At 45.7% G+C, this 16,476-nt stretch overlaps 1 long non-coding RNA gene across 1 annotated transcript; it reads left to right on the forward strand.

The window, feature by feature from the left end:
• The first annotated feature begins 371 nt into the window (after positions 1-371).
• LOC139052921 (uncharacterized) lies at positions 372-14,245 on the forward strand. Its single transcript, XR_011510119.1, has 3 exons — positions 372-421; positions 1,262-1,378; positions 14,150-14,245. It is a non-coding gene; the product is annotated as an uncharacterized lncRNA (long non-coding RNA).
• Positions 14,246-16,476: the final 2,231 nt, after the last annotated feature.

Genomic DNA, 16,476 nt, shown 5'->3' on the forward strand with positions numbered 1-16,476 from the left:
CGTTCCACCTACATTTTCCGAACTTTGATATGGAGAATAAGTAAAAGTATAAACATACAGAACACTTATGTGAAAATGATATCAACTACTTTCTGGATAGAGTACAAGTGCACGGACTTAGCTTCCAAGCGTTATTAAGCCGTCCATGTTATTTCGCTGCGATGCACTGAAATCTGCAATAGGCTCTGGATCGCTAATTTATCTGCAGTGAAAGAGGAACATAACTATTCTTGCTAAACTGGCTTGCGGGTTGGCCAACAGGAGTAGGTTTACGGGATTCCTGTTTTACACAGGAAAGCTGGCTTTCTCAACGTCTTTCTCCGAGAATTCTGCATATGTAATGTTTTGCACTTGTTCTTTGCAGGTTGAACAATGAAGTTATACATGGTTAGCTACCTTTGGTGTCTGTTCATAATTGCATGTAAGTACGACTATGCAAGCAATAGTACCAAAAGAATAGAGCAAAGGAGACTTTGTAGAGTTTACATTCATTTGCTTAAGTTTGTGGTCGATTCTTTTTCTGTATAATTGAGGCACACTTTTCGACATCGGCAGATATTAGGCATAGCCCACCATTGAATGGACTGCGATTTATTTGTGATAACGTCATGATAATGACGGCATGATTACAATGAAACGACGATGGCTGTATTACGACGTTGGTGTGACGACAACGGCATGAAGGGAGTGGAGTGGCAAAGATTTAGGGACGGCGATGAAACGATCACGACGGCCCTTCATGGCTTGCCGTGACCGTTCTAACGTGCCATTAACTACGCAAAGCCAGTAGAGATGTCTAGGGGACGGAGAAAGAGAACAATAAAAAAAAGAGAATGTAAAAGCAATTTATGAATATCTCGTGACCGGGCAGGCTTTCCCCTTCATCCTCTTTAGCGTGTAGTAAGGGAATGCGAACATTTTATCTTTTAGATCTTGCATGAAACTCTATGTATGCATCTGTCTGCCTGTCAGTCTACCTTTTGCCCAAATAATACTATGTTAGGTACACACCTTATAGCGCAAACTTGTGAACTGGAGAAGAAAATGTGGCTCAAATTTTCACTGACGTTTTCAGAAATTTTAGAGCATTAACGAACTATTTTACGTTTGTCAAAACATCATGGTGGCGCTTCACAGAGGCGTTATCAGTAAGGTGTCAGTAGGAATAGGTAACTGCGCCGCTACTTCATTTACTGGGTATCTGTGTTTTTGTTTATTTCTGTACTCTCCGGGTAATCTATATATATTTTTTTTCGTGTAGTGACCATATCTTTTGTGGTGCCTGAAGAGGAACGCAACTCCACAGTGTCAACGACGGACCCATCGACGAACTCATCGACGGACCCATGGACGGATCCAACAACGACGGACCCATCTTGTATGATTTCTGTTCAAAATTATATATGAAAAAAGCTCTTCTCAAAGTACCTAACTATTTAACCCCATGAATAAGCCTTCAATATCAATTATCCCTGAAATATGGTGCAGTACTTAATGTTTTTTTAAGGTAAGACAGACATTAAAATTCGGGAAAAGTAGTACAGAATAGTTGAACATTGCTGGAAGAGAGCGTAGCGTCTACGTCTTATCGGTGCGTCGGCTCGAAGGGAGAAGCATAAGATGAAGCCCCGCTTGCTTGCTCTGCCGCCTGTTCCCCGATCGCCATACATTCCGCATTGTGAGTGTTAAAAAACAGAACCCTATGCAGCGTTACTGAATGAGTGAATTCATTGTCTACAAGTCGTGACCTTGGACGCATTCGAACTGCAATCCTTCTTATATCCACACCTCGCACTTCGATTTCTCTGCAACTCTCTTCATTCATTGAGGCAAGTGGTGTTGCATGCACAAGATGTCACCGCTTCTTCCGCCGTTTATGATGATGGAACCATCAAGCTTCCGGAATTTTGGCTGGCAGACCTTGCCGTTTGATTCTGCCACCATCAAATGTCTTTTCCGGCGAAATCTTATTCACCTAACTGCATGCAAAGTTGGACATCTTGAAGGGGCAGCGCAATAAGACGATGACAGAAGGCAGGAAACACACAGGACAGCGCTGAACTCACAACTAACTTTATTCGAAGGCATACGCACACTTAAGTACACAACCCATCGCCACGTGCTCTCCCGTCCATGGCGTCATTATCAGTGCGCAGGCAAAAAAAAAAAAAAAACACGAAACACCATTTAATCTAATGCTACGTTATGAAGCGGCTTAAAAATTCAAATTCACTATCATGCAAGTTTATCGATGGCATGCCAACACAACGCGACCCTTTTTTTCTGATATAGAAGGCCTCAATAATCTCCCTCGTAGTCTGATTTTTGTGCGTGGAAAGTACTGTGGTGTTTTTATATATTGGAGTGCACCCATGTTCAGAGCAATGCCGCGCGACATGCGAGTAGGCATTGCCCGTTAGTGAGCGCCTATGTTCAGATAATCTAATATTGAGGCAGCGACCTGTTTGACCTATGCATACGTGACCGCAGGAAAATGGAAGTGGATAAACGACTCCCATTCTACAGTGCACAAACGGGGAAGTATGCTTAATAGTGCAGCCTTTCCCAGCATGAGAGGAGGCAGCCTGGGCTAATTTCCTATCGATCTTACCACAAATTTTGATCAACTTGTTAGGGGCGGAAGAAACAACCTTTATATCAAATCTGCCTGCTATATTCCTGAGATTATGTGATAGTTTATGTACATATGGAATTACAACCACTTTTTTTCTTCTTGTCGGCATGCTGAGGATTATTCATTCTTGTGGGTGCTGCTAGTTTTACACGTTTGACAAGCTTCTGTACTGTCTTGCGGATAGCATCCTCTCGAAAACCTGCCGCTCTCAAACGTTCCAGTTGTGTTAAGAAGCTCTTAGACGTCTTGTGAAAACACGATTTAGAGAGCGCGGAAAATAGAACAGAAAACGCAATGCCGTTTTTCGCCACCTTGGAATGTGCGGAGTGAAAATTTAAAAGTGGTTTTTCTGACCTTGGGCAATACATCCAGCACACGTGCGTATCAGTTAGCTTGAGCCTAGTATCTAAAAATTGTAGTACATTCTTATCCGGCACTTCATGTGTGAAAACTAATCCTGAGCCACATTTGTGGAATATTTGAAGTATATTATGAACCATTTGTTGGAAATTAGTACTCTTCACAAAGATCAGGAAATCATCAACATATCTTAGCACTTTCAATGTTCGGTCATCTAGGTTACTTTCTATATTTCTGCCTATGCTACCTAGGAAAATGTTAGTTAGTACTGGTGCAACCTTGGACCCAATGCAAATTCCAGATTTTTGTCGGTATAAATTTCCTTTCCATTCAACAACAGTTGAAGCTAAATAAAAAGAGAGAATCTCGAGAAAACTGCTGACTGATACACCACAGCTGCTAGAAAATTTAAGCTCATCATTGTCCTCGGTGATATAAAGTTTAACGCTTATCATTAGTTCGTCATGTGGAATGTTATAGTGCAAGTCTTGAGCATCTATGCTGAAAATATTACAACTACCAGGATTAGATTGAATAAGGAAGCTGATAAGATCATCCGAGTTTTTTACCACAAACGATCCGTTTGTGGTAAATCTCTGATCTCTGTGGTAAATCTCTGTGGTAAATATCTGATCACCAATGATTGCAAATGCCTTTGTAATTATGCCGAGACCACTCGCTGCCAAGTATCCTTTTCCGTGACTATTGCTCGAAATGGAATGTCCGGTTTGTGGGTCTTTGCTGCGAAGAATATGTCCAAATTAAGATTTTTAGCTTTTTTTACTGACCAAGCCATTTGCTCTAGGTTTTGGTTGTGCAGCAGCGACAGTGCGCGCTTCTTAACTTCAGCGGGTTTTAGATCTATCGCTCTGAAATTTTTCTCTATGGCATCTTGCGCTTTTTTACACAAGATATTCTCTGGCACTACAACAAAAAAGCCTTCCTTATCAGATGTCAAAATACGAAGGTTTCTACTCACAGCATAATCTACACAATTGTTTACAGTCTTATTTTTCGAGCGCCTCGCTCCTGATCGTCCCAGCGCGTCCACACACTCTGCTATGAAGCGTGGTCTTTCTTCGTCGGACCCCGGGTGGGCGACTGTCCTAGCCATAGTGACCTTCTCCGCTGGGGTGAAGCTTGGCTCGTAGGCGAATTTTGGGCCGAGACCAAGGGTTCTTCTGTGCTCTTCTGGTAGACTCTCGTCGCCAAGAACCAACACTTTTGCTTCGGGCATCCTCTTCTTTTGTGGTTTTGGATGGGTAGGCCAAGCGCTGTTCCACAACCAGTCGGCTATATGATAGGATGTCTTACGCCACTCCAGGAAATCCCTTCTGCTCTTGCCTTTGTCTTTTTCCTGCCAGCAGGCTGTGCGCTGCGGCTGTGCGCTGTGCGCTGCATTCAGTAACGCTGCATATGCGCATGACAGTACAGAAGCTTGTCAGACGTGTAAAACTAGCAGCACCCACAAGAATGAATAATCCTGAGCATGCCGACAAGAAGAAAAAACTGGTTGTAATTCCATATGTACATAAACTATCACATATTCTCAGGAATATAGCAGGCAGATTTGATATAAAGGTTGTTTTTTTCCGCCCCGAACAAGTTGATCAAAATTTGTGGTAAGATCGATAGGAAATTGGCCCAGGCTGCCTCCTCTCATGCTGGGAAAGGCTGCACTATTAAGCATACTTCCCCGTTTGTGCACTGTAGAATGGGAGTCGTTTACCAACTTCCATTTTCCTGTGGTCACGTATACATAGGTCAAACAGGTCGCTGCCTCAATATTAGATTATCTGAACATAGGCGCTCACTAACGGGTAATGCCTACTCGCATGTCACGCGGCATTGCTCTGGACATGGGTGCACTCCAATATATAAAAACACCACAGTACTTTCCACGCACAAAAATCAGACTACGAGGGAGATTATTGAGGCCTTCTATATCAGAAAAAAAGGATCGCGTTGTGTAAGCATGCCATCGATAAACTTGCATGATAGTGAATTTGAATTTTTAAGCCACTTCATAACGTAGCATTAGATTAAATGGTGTTTCGTGTTTTTTTTTTTGCCTGCGCACTGATAATGACGCCATGGACGGGAGAGCACGTGGCGATGGGTTGTGTATTTAAGTGTGCGTACGCCTTCGAATAAAGTTAGTTGTGAGTTCAGTGCTGTCCTGTGTGTTTCCTGCCTTCTGTCATCGTCTTATTGCGCTGCCCCTTCAAGATGTTCAACTAGTACCAACTCGCCCAAATGTCGATCCTTCTACAGGCAAAGTTGGACTGCGTTATCGGCGTTCTAAAGAATCCAAACACCTCCTTCGTTCGTGACATCCTTAAGCCGCCCCCTGACAAGAATGTGTAGGACGCCCTTAATGCTGGGCTTCTTCGCCGCACGACAGAATTTTACCAAAGTCGGCCGAAGCTTCTGCTCATCATGGAAGAACTTGGTGTTCAAAAACCAACTCAGTGACATCGTTGCATGCGTCACCTCCTTCGGAGCGACTCAGCACCAGTGAACACCACGGTTTTCAAAGAGCAGTTTTTTCAGCGACTGCCTTAAAAGGAACGCGTGATTCAAAGCATGTAGCCCGCTGACTCGCTGGAAGGTTTAGTTGGAAAGCAGACAAATTTATGAATGTCGGCGTCCCAGGCATTGCTGCAGTCCACTGTGGTCACACTGCTGCCGACGACACGCCATCTCGTGATGAGCATCTTGAGCGCATCATCATTGAATCGAGTGCAGACGTCGCGCAACAAGTCGACAAGCTTGCAACTCAGATGACTAGATTTCGTCCACCAGTTTAGTCCATAATATTTAGCTCAAAATTTAATGGGCGCAGCCGCCGACTTTCTCCTTCACCGTCTCGGTGGTGTTCAATCTGATGGTACCACGCCCGTCCCGTTAGCCCCGCTCTGCAGTGCCGTCAACCTTGCATTTTCGCGGGAAATTACCGAGTCTTGCACCGAGGACAGCCAGTATTGTCAGCCCCAGGACCAGCCGTCTATTTCACGTGAGCGATCGCGTGACCAAGGTTCTCATACCGCTGTAGACACCAGCGCAGAAATTCCGCGTTATTCAGCCGACGTTGTCAGATTGTCAGCGACGTGACCATTCGATGCGTTTACTCACTGCCATCAGTGGCTCAAGTATTAAAACTTACGTCAACGATTGGTCACTGTGGAGGCTGGACTGAAGGAGAAATTTCGCTGGTGTTCTCTTGTAGCCGATATCCGAGTTCTAGTCATACGCGCTGACTTTGTGCGGAATTTCAAACTCCTGGTTGACGTCCGGCAACATCGTCTCATTGCCACAGAAACCCACTCGAGTGTCGAAGGCATCTCATCGCATGTTCCACAACTTCAACTTCTCCACACGCATTCAGCATTCCATCGCCCTTGTCAGCAGTCCTTACGGAATTTCCGTACTTTTTCATTCCGCAATTCACTGACACACCCCTGGTACATAAATGAACGCACCTCTTCATCGCAAAACGGGCACAGGTCCCCGCAGGACCACGTCCCGTAGCACCAGACTACTTCAAGGTTGCTCGCCAAGAATTTGAGGACATGCTCGAACTTGGTTCTGTGTGGCCCTCATCAAGCGCGTGGCTCCGAGAGCTCCACATGGTGCCCAAGAAGAGTGGTGATTGCAGACGTTGCGGTGATTATTGCGCTTTGAATAAAGTAACCATTCCGGACTGATTCCCGATTGCGCATTTAGAGGATTTTACTGCCGCACTACAGGGCTGTACAATATCATTAAATGGATTCGGCAATAACGTATCACCAGATCCCTGTCGAGCCCTCCGACATGCAAAAAAGTGGTATCATCACTCGTTCTGGCATGTTTGAATACCTTCGTATGTCGTTCGGACTTCGCAACATGGCGGAGACGTTTCAGTGGTTTGTTGACGAAGTACTTCGTGGCCTCGCCTGTTGCTTCATCTCTTCAGATAATATCCTTGTCTTCAGTTGCAGTAGATTCGAACGGAACACTCACCTGCGCCAAGGATTCACGCGACTGCTGAAGTAGGGCCTGATTCCCAGCGCCGCGCTGAGCGACGTCGGTGTCTCAGAGTTAGATTGTCTTGCCCATCGTGTCAATTGTCGTGGAATCCGACCATTTCCAAGCCGTGTCACCGCCATTTCCGAATTTACACGACCTACAACAGTGAGAAGAGCTTGTGAGTTTTTAAGGCTCATGAGTTATTACCGCAGGTTCCTGCAACGCTGCGCCAGCACCTTGGAGCCGTTCCTCACTTGCAGGGTGGCCACATGAGACCCAGTGTTCTTTTACCTTGGACAGAAGCAGCCGCCACAGCATTCGAAAATACAAAAGTTGAACACTCCAAGGTGGCACCTTTGCTCACCCTATACCCCACAGCCTCACCTCTGTTATGGTCGATGCTTCCTATGTGCCTGTTGGTGTTGTCCTCCAGCAGTTTGGCGCTGGCATAAGGCAGCCACTCTCACTTTTCTCTTCAGATGACACCACAAGACCGGCGCTATAGCCATTTTCGCCGCGAGTGGCTGGTTATATCCCTTGCTGCCAAACTCTTTCGCCACTACCTCAAGGGTCTTCTGTTCTTCATACTGACCGCTCACAACCTTCTAACGTACGTCCTTAATTCAAACAGCACCTCGTGTGCTCCTCGTGATCATAGAAACGTGGCGTAGACCTGAGTTTACCAGCGATATTCGTCATGTCAACAGCGACGACAAGTCAGTGGCTCATGCATTATCTCTGCTGGACGTCGACTCGACCTGCGTCATCAGACCCCACGTAAATTTGACTCCTTGGTCACAGCACAGCGCGATGACGATGATCTGCCTAAGCTCCGCGCCACTGGTACTTCACTCGTGCTTGAAGAAATTTTCATGCCTGGCAGTGACGCTACTACTATCTGTGATGCTTAAAAGAAGCGCTGTCATCAATATGTGCCACCAGCGTTTCGCCTCTATTTGAAACCCTACATACCCTGTCCCACCCACGAAAGAGAGTGACGTGCCATTAAGTAACGTCTACATATTGTGGCCCCCTATTAAAGCTGCTGTTCAGAGCTGGATGCGCGGTTGCTTGAAATGCCAACAGGCTAAATTTTCTAGACCTACAGCCGGCCCAAGAGAAAGTTTTCCCCCTCCTCATGCCAGCTTCAGTCATATATCCACGTAGATATCATTCGCCATTTGCCTCCCGTGCAAGTACATCGATACATATTATTACGGTATGATTGAGCGATGCTGAAGAGACGAGCCACCGCGAGAACGACCAAGTTGGTCGGTGCCCTTGGCACGAGCGAGTATCAGCCTGGCTACCTGGCTCCAGTGTAAATACCGTGTAAATAGCATGTTTCGTCTGTGTCTTTCCACACGTAACATTTCTGGTGGAGGTCAGCGATCCCCGTCGTCACCACGGAACACCGAAGTGGTCGGCACACCGAGCTTTTCACAATGCCTCCCGGTGACGAGCCCGCCTCCGCTACGGCTTCGGCTTGTCCGACTGCTCCAATAGTCACGGTTGCCCCACATCATGACCCAGGTGTGTTCTCTGGCCTGGAGTGACAGGATGTCGACGACTGGATCAAGCTGTATGAACATGCCAGCGCTAATAACAGGTGGGACCCAACGATTATGCTCGCCACTGTCATCTTTCATCTTGGCAGCACACCACGCGTGTGGCACCAAACACATGATGACGAAATAACCAGTTGGGACAGTTTCAAAGAAAAACTACGGGAACTGTTCGGTGACCCCATTGGGCACAAGGCTGCCGTGAGAAAGGCTTTTGCGTCTCGTGTTCAGTCACCTACAGAGCCATACGTTTCCTACATCCTCGACGTTTTGGCTCTATGCCGTAAAGCTGACGATCATATGTCCGAAGCAGATAAAGTCGCACATGTGCTAAAAGGCATCGCCGACGACGCTTTCAATTTGTTTGTTTTCGGCAAGTGACGACTATCGACGCCATTATAAAAGAATGCCGTCGCCTGGAACAGGCTAAGAGCCGCCGTATCTCACACCACATTGCGCGCCTACCCAACACTGCTGCTACGTCGACATGTGAGGGCCGACCACGTCAGACCACCACCTGTGACAACGTCACCCGTATTTTTCGCCGCGAACTCGAGGCCGCCTGTTTACCAGCCTTCTCCACGCCGCCTCTCGATCCACCAGCAACCACCATTGCGATGATTCAGGCTGTCGTCAGAGAGGAATTTGAAAACATGGGTCTAAACACCGTGTGTTCCACGTCGCGACCCAGCGTTCCCCAGTTATTTAACAGCACAGGGTACAGAAGGTCAAAAGGTGCGGGAATAAGTGGGGGCGTAAGTCCGAGGAGGTGGTGGTGGCCATCGGTTGCAGCAGTGACGGGCGACGTGGCTGATGCGACAACAGTGGAAGCAGATAGGCCTGTCATCAGGTGTACGCCATTCGGACGGGTTGCAGCGAGATGTGGCAGGACAATATTAACGCGCATCGACTACTTTAGTCGTTCGCCAGAAGCTGTTCCGCTTACAAACATTACCACAGAAACAGTCGCACAGGCTGTTGTCGAAGTCTGGATCAGCCAATATGGCGTAGTCTCTACTACAGCAACTGACCACGGTCGTCAGTTTGAGTCCACACTTTTCCGTAACATCTAGAAAAACATGGTATCACCGAAGTTAAGACAACTGCCTGCTATACGGCGTATAGAAGAATGGTGGAACGCTTTCGTCGACAGTTAAAGGCTTCCTCAATGTGTTCCGACAATACCAAGCCATGGACGAAACGTCTTCTGCTTGCCATCTTGTTCCTCTTGTTGCTCTTGACTCCGGACTGCACTGAAGCGCGGCATGCAGAGTTCTACGACAGAACTTGTTTTAGACACAGCATTCCCCGTGCCCGGAGAATTTTTCGGTACGCAGTCATAACCTGTATCCTGCGAAATCACGAACTACGCAAGCCGACTGCTAAATTGTTGGACCCCGTTCTTCCACCACCTCTTCGGCCCTCTTTTCAGAACTCATTTGTGAGCCAGCACTACAGCGATTGCATGTACACACGTCTTCGTAAGCCGAGACGAAGTCCCTGCTCTGCTACAACCACCGTACGATGGCTCTTTCAGGGTGCTCACCGTACGCCCAAGCACCTTGCAGTAATCATAAACGGGCGCGAAGGCACCGTATTTATTGACCGTCTTAAACCGGCTCATTTAGACCATGGATCGATAAGCACACCCAACGCCGCCAACGTCTTCCAACCTACTTATCGCCGTGATGGAGTGCGCTTTGCTACAGATACCACTTTCATTTCATCTTTTCGCACCGTTCAGCAGCCCTGTGGCTTCCTCACTTGGGGGAGCGCCCTGTTGCGTCTACTACATTTCGGTGCGTCAGCAGGAAGAGAGAGGAGGACAATGAAGTCGCTCGTGGTTGCTGTGCCACTTTTTCTTTGATCGCCATATGTTCGCCACTGTGAGTGGTAAAATGGATATTACTACCTACGTGACTGAATGCGATGCTTCATTGCCTGCAGGAGAACTATCTAACTGAAAAATGACGTAAGATAACAGCGCCACTTCTTTGGTGGGAAAAACCACGTCTTATTAAACACACCACTAGCATGCGAGTTAGTCAAAGGGCAAATAAACTGCATTACCTATCAATTTTTTCAGCGAGTTATTTCCAGTCATCAGATTTACCGGGCTACCGCGAGCCATTTAAAAGAACTTACGTGTAGCTCCCTAAATTCTGTAAGGGCTTGCGCACCCTGAAAACGTATTTGCTTTACAGCCACTGAGCTGTGGCACCTTCTGCTGCTGAATTCATCAAGCGGCAAGGTCAGCGAACACAGCTTCTGCATGCAATCGCTGAAGGGCTGTGGCCTTTTGTTGCAGTACTCTTCAGTTTGGCTGCGAAAAAGGAAGCTTTAGCTCGGGGGAAAGAATAAACCGCTTCTCTCCGGAAGAGCTAGATCTAATAATTTGAAGTTTGTTGCATTTAAAAGAAATAGCTGAAATCTAGAGACTACTCGTAGAAAATATTTTTTTACACGCCGTAAAATACCTTACAAGAAGAATTGAAGTTGCCTCTTTTTCAGGATACGAAATTGTCATGTTTACAATTATATGATTCAGCTTTCAAAGCAACACCACAATTCTGCAAATTACATCTATTAGTACATCTAAAGCGTGCAAACTTTATGTATTATACATGGCTGTCAAACAGACCCCAACTGTATCAGTAGAGCGCTTTTGAATCCCCTGTAAACAGCGTACCAAATTAATGTAGGATACAAATTATTATATCAAATGTGTTCCCCACCGAAACACTAACAGATCCAGTTTACAGAACTGCGATGTCTGTATTAGGGCAGAGTTAAGAATTTGTGAACATCATGTTTCTACCCTTCTCAAACTTGCCAACATTTAAAAGTTACTTTTTAAGAATTCGGGCCCTAAATCAAAATTACGCTTGCAGCAGACGCCGGATTTACCACTGGTTTATTGAAACATCAACGTTCTTCTCACCACTAATTTTTCTGCGCAAGCGCACATGTCAAAAAAGAGACCGGTTAGACACACTGAATATTACAAACGCACCCCGATAAAAACCGCCACTTTTTCTCTGTGACAAGTACAGATAGGTAGTTTATGCAAACTAGCTCGTTCTTTCAGATCTGAAACGCTTCAAGCAGTTCGTGCTCGTGCTTTAACTTGCCCGTGGCGATAATTCTAGTGCGGTAAAACAAAGAACTGCAGCAGTTACAGTCTTTCACATACAAAGCCAGGTTGCTGCCTGTGCCCGATCGCAGCGTGTAGTCGTGCTCCCTGTGGCGTTGCTTTAAACACTGCCCCGTCCGGCCAATATATACTTTAACATAAGGCGGGGGAATTCAATAAACCACCCTGGCAGCACAGTTATCGAACTTTGTTCTGTGTTTGGTTGTGCAGGCTGAATCTTTTTCACAGCGGAAGATGCGGGCGCAGAGATCGGAAAGCCTGGGGGTGGAGGCTGAAAACAACAAGTTAACACCAAATTTTTACTCTTTTCAGCACCTGATAAATGTGATGAAAGTAGGGGACAACCTCTTTATTTCTTGCCTCTTCTCATTGGAAATCGAAATTCACAGGTGGTTGCTTCATTTTTCATGCAAAGATTTCACGAACAATCAACAGCAGAGACGACGGAAAACTAGACGCAATGAGCCTGTCCACCTGCTCTGCAAGGCTGTGCTGTATAACGTGCGCGCAACTTTTCTTTATTGCGTTCATGTAACACATATTCGCAATGCTGCATTCAACCAATTTAGAGAGGGCTGATGCGAACCAGTTGGCCCAGCAATTCACGGCCCAACATCTAGTAATACACGTTGGATTTCATGCATGCGTTCTCTACAAGAGGCATGTTGTGGTTTGTTTTTTAAGAGGAATCCCAAATTCTCAAGCTTAGAGCGCTTGATATGTCAGGGCGCTAGTGGAATTATACCGCCAAGGCAGGTACAAAAAGCTGAAGCTACTTTATTATTTGAGAGGTTGTAGAAACTTGAGACATTTCACACAGCTTGTTATGCTTGTTATTACTTCAGTTTTATATTATTTATAAAACCGTTCCCTTCTGCCTTTCTATCAAAAGCATGATACTGCTCGACTGGACCATAAAAAAAGGCTCCGACATCACTAACTTCACAAAGTTCTGACAAATTCAATGAAGTATTCATCAACGTGGTATCTGTTCCACCATCATACATAATTGCGCACACAAACGATGAAGTTACACAAAGGATCGTAAGAAACATAAACAACCAGAATGCTTGGCTTACTATAAAATTATGTGTTTTCTAGTTAGTTTTTTTTCAGCGGTAGTATTGTTGACTTTACAGCCTTGAAAGCGCCTCAGTGCTTGAAGCCTTGCATCACACGTACTAGTTTTGCAGTTACAGCAAGAATTAACTTTTGCTACTTTTCGGTAAAGCAACATACCGGTGTGAGACCTTGTTCATTGCACAAAACACATTTTTATGCGTACTTCCAAACAGTGCCTCATTGCCGGTACGCTTTTGCAACCATTTGCCATTGGTCATTATTCGGCGCATTGAAAAGAGCATACGCACAGCACACGTACTTTCATTATTTATTTTCATTAGTAAGATTTGCCCTAAGTGAGCATAAATAGCGGGTCGAAAAGGCGATGTCCTTGAAAAATAGAACATTGACAAAAAAGGGAGGTCTTTCACGCAATGTCTGCGAAAATAGCAATACCTGGGTTGCCTATGATCCTATTCAACGGCAACTACATGAATATCAAAAGGCGGTGACCCAGACTAAGAAGGATGATGCGCAGGAAAGATAAGTAGTGTCACGCCCTACTGGCTACTCTGCACCTAGTGAAGAGAAAATAAAAATATGAAATGGTAAAGCATCAAGAAGCTTAAATACGCTCGTGCAGGTGTGTTCATTAAGAAGGAAGCGATAATGATAGAAGCAAAAAATGCCTACAAATTCTGCACTGCTGCAGGCGAATAATACCAGATGAGCGATCATCGTACAGAAAGCCCGAATTCTTGTATGTCTACAAGAGAAGAGTGCCCCTAACAGAGGCTGTGTCAAACAATGTTTTGTTTTCACAATCCAGAAGGGTGAATCAGGCCCACTAAATGAGCCCATTCAGAGGACCGCAGCTTGCGTGGCGATGCTGTATAGTCCTCTTCCGGTGCCAAGAAACAAGACGCAAACATTTGCGGCTCATACGTTTATACCGCAAAGTCGGTTTTATACAACAGCGGTAGCTTAATAGGCTTGGCTTACCTCATTTATCGCTTAAGTTTAGAAGGCCTTGAGCCAGCATCTATTCAACGCAGGCTGATCCTGTGAAAGACAAGTCCTTTTATCTTAACATTGATCCAGCAGCGTCCCCTGCGCGGTGACTGTTGTCCGCTTCACGTCTCTATACCCCTGCGATCCCCTGTTTTGCTTAGCATAACTCTTGTGCGTTGTCATTTGCGTTTATTTCGTTGTTCCACTTCTTGAAGTATTCATCAATAGTTCGAATTTTGAAGATGCAACTTTTAAAAAAGACTGAAGATCAAAATGTATGCGCAATAGGTACAATGTCTTTTTCTTGAGAGACAGCAATGTAAATCACTTACCGTTTCTACACATGGACAGGGCGTCCTGAGGAATGCGAGGGACCCGAGGAAGACTTCCGAATTGGCCTATGTGAGCAACCTCTTAGAGTGGGAGTGTCTTGCCGCCGCACCGGCCATGAATAGTGTCACAAGAGGTGGCACTTTAACCGCAAATTAGGAGGCTGTTTCTACTTTTGGTTTACGGGATGTGGAGGAAATAATAACAGTTTTGCTACCAAGGAGGATTGCAAAGACACCTGCTGCAAACCGAGTAGTAAGTAAATTGTTATTTGCTCTTTCTGTGTGCAAACAAAAAGAATTTCAAATTGTTGATTTGGACTAGGTCACTATAACACATTGTCTTTTCGCAAGCACCAGTGCAAATTATTGTAATGTAATTGAGATATTGTCAAACTATCATGACTTCCTTGAAATTTTTTAAGCTACACCGGGTAGCCTTTACGCTCAGTCGCTACAGCAAATTTTTGTCTTACACAATGCTGCTGTATTTACAAAGTAGAAACAAAAAATTTTTCTTAATTAACAAAGTTGAACAGTTCAAATGTAGCTATTAAAATAAAAATCGTGGCATTACTTTGTCAGCTCATTGACTCCAGGAGACATATGCAATCTCATTGTAGAACGGTTTCAGAGGAATTGCGAAAAAGGATGTCCTGATGGCACCACATTGTGTATTACGATATATATTGCCGAAGTCAACTGATGCAGTCGGAGTGGTCGTAGACACAGTGTGTCTATGCGGAGATTGCAACACATGTCAAGCTTAAGCATGTGGTCTGCATAGGCGGGTAAAGAAGATGACTGTTTCGCTTGGAGGAGAAGCATTGGAAACAACATAAAGCTTTAGCATTGCAGTTGATCTCCCGACACGGTGCTCTAGTGATACGCAAAGGCACCATTATTCGACGCAGGCCTTGGCACCCTGGCAGAAACAAGACGTGTAAAAAGTTTGGTGCCATAATGAACGCGCGCAGCAGCGTGAACAGTGTCGTACATTCGTTGGTGTACGAGATGATGGTAACTGAACACCATTTGCGTTCGTCAGCGCGCATTGACGAGATCAGGTGCACTTATCTTGGCGTAAAGTTTAGTATCAGTCGCATTCAGGTCACCATGGTGTCTTACGTCGAAAATTCCTGAGCAGAAACGCCGTTTGTGCGGAGAACAAACATTCGTGCAGTGGATGTAGAAACGCTGCCCTCATTGCGGCACAGCTGGTTCAACAAAGGGTGACGTTGCGTCCACTTAGCGTGTCGTTTTTACAGGCACTCTCACTGCCCACTTCTGGAAGCATTTTAATCACCCACGCGTTGGCACATGCGAATCAATACCAAGAAAATATGATTGTGGCGCCAATGGCATGTACTCGCCTCGACTCTCGGTATAATTGCGATCGGAACGAAAGCCCATGTGCGAGACAATTTCATAGCAGGGCCACGCACAGCTGATTTCTGGAACCGAATACTACTAAGGGTCATTGTAATCGTTATTTAAACACCAGAGAGAGCTTTTGGATCGCTGGTGAGGATGTGCTGTGATAACACACTGGTTTATGTCACTGCCAATGATTTGTATGTCATGGAGCTCAGGAAGTCATGTGTCGCTACACAGTTGAAATTTAGAGCCCCGAACATGACACTACTGAACTAACTTCTGAGGCGCCTATATAACACCGGAACAAGGCGTTTGCGTGAGTATTCACTGCAAAAGTCGCCAGTAGTCCATCCAATCTGAACTTTGCCCACGCTTTACCCACGACCTACTTTGCCCATAAATGTAATAAACAGGAATAGGTTGCCTGAGAAAGGCTGGCCAGCCTTTCGATAGGCGGACCTATATTCGTCAACGGTGGCCTCATCATCCTCGACATGTCAATTTTAACAGGTGAGCAGAGTGATGTTACGTGCGGCCGTTGTTGGTGGCGTGGCTGCAAAGAGAGAGAGCGGAATGAATAAGATCGTTGTCGGTTGACGTCCCTGGATGTGGCTTCTAAGACGAGGGGACAAAAGCTGGAAACTGACAAGGTGGCATAAAAAAAGAAAAAGAAGGGCATAGGATGCGTTTGAGCGAGCGAGACATTAAGAGGCCTTCAGAGAACTGAACAGAAGCCGTAGGTGTCATTGGCGGCCTGCGTTTGTGCCTGCAAACGAGCTACTCAGCCGATCAGTGCGCTAGTAACAAAAAAGATCAACGGAACGAATGGCTTGAGTTGTGCAGCAGCAGTGTCGGGCAGTTTTGAACGTGTTGTGACGTTGACACGGAGTCTAGAGTCAATGCATGAGGTATTAAGAAGGCAGCAGCTTGGTCATTCAAGAGATGTCAGCCTCCGGAGTTCGGTGCAAGAGT

This window comes from Dermacentor albipictus, unplaced genomic scaffold (assembly GCF_038994185.2).
Source record: "Dermacentor albipictus isolate Rhodes 1998 colony unplaced genomic scaffold, USDA_Dalb.pri_finalv2 scaffold_44, whole genome shotgun sequence".
In the NCBI taxonomy this organism is placed as follows: Eukaryota; Metazoa; Arthropoda; class Arachnida; order Ixodida; family Ixodidae; genus Dermacentor; species Dermacentor albipictus.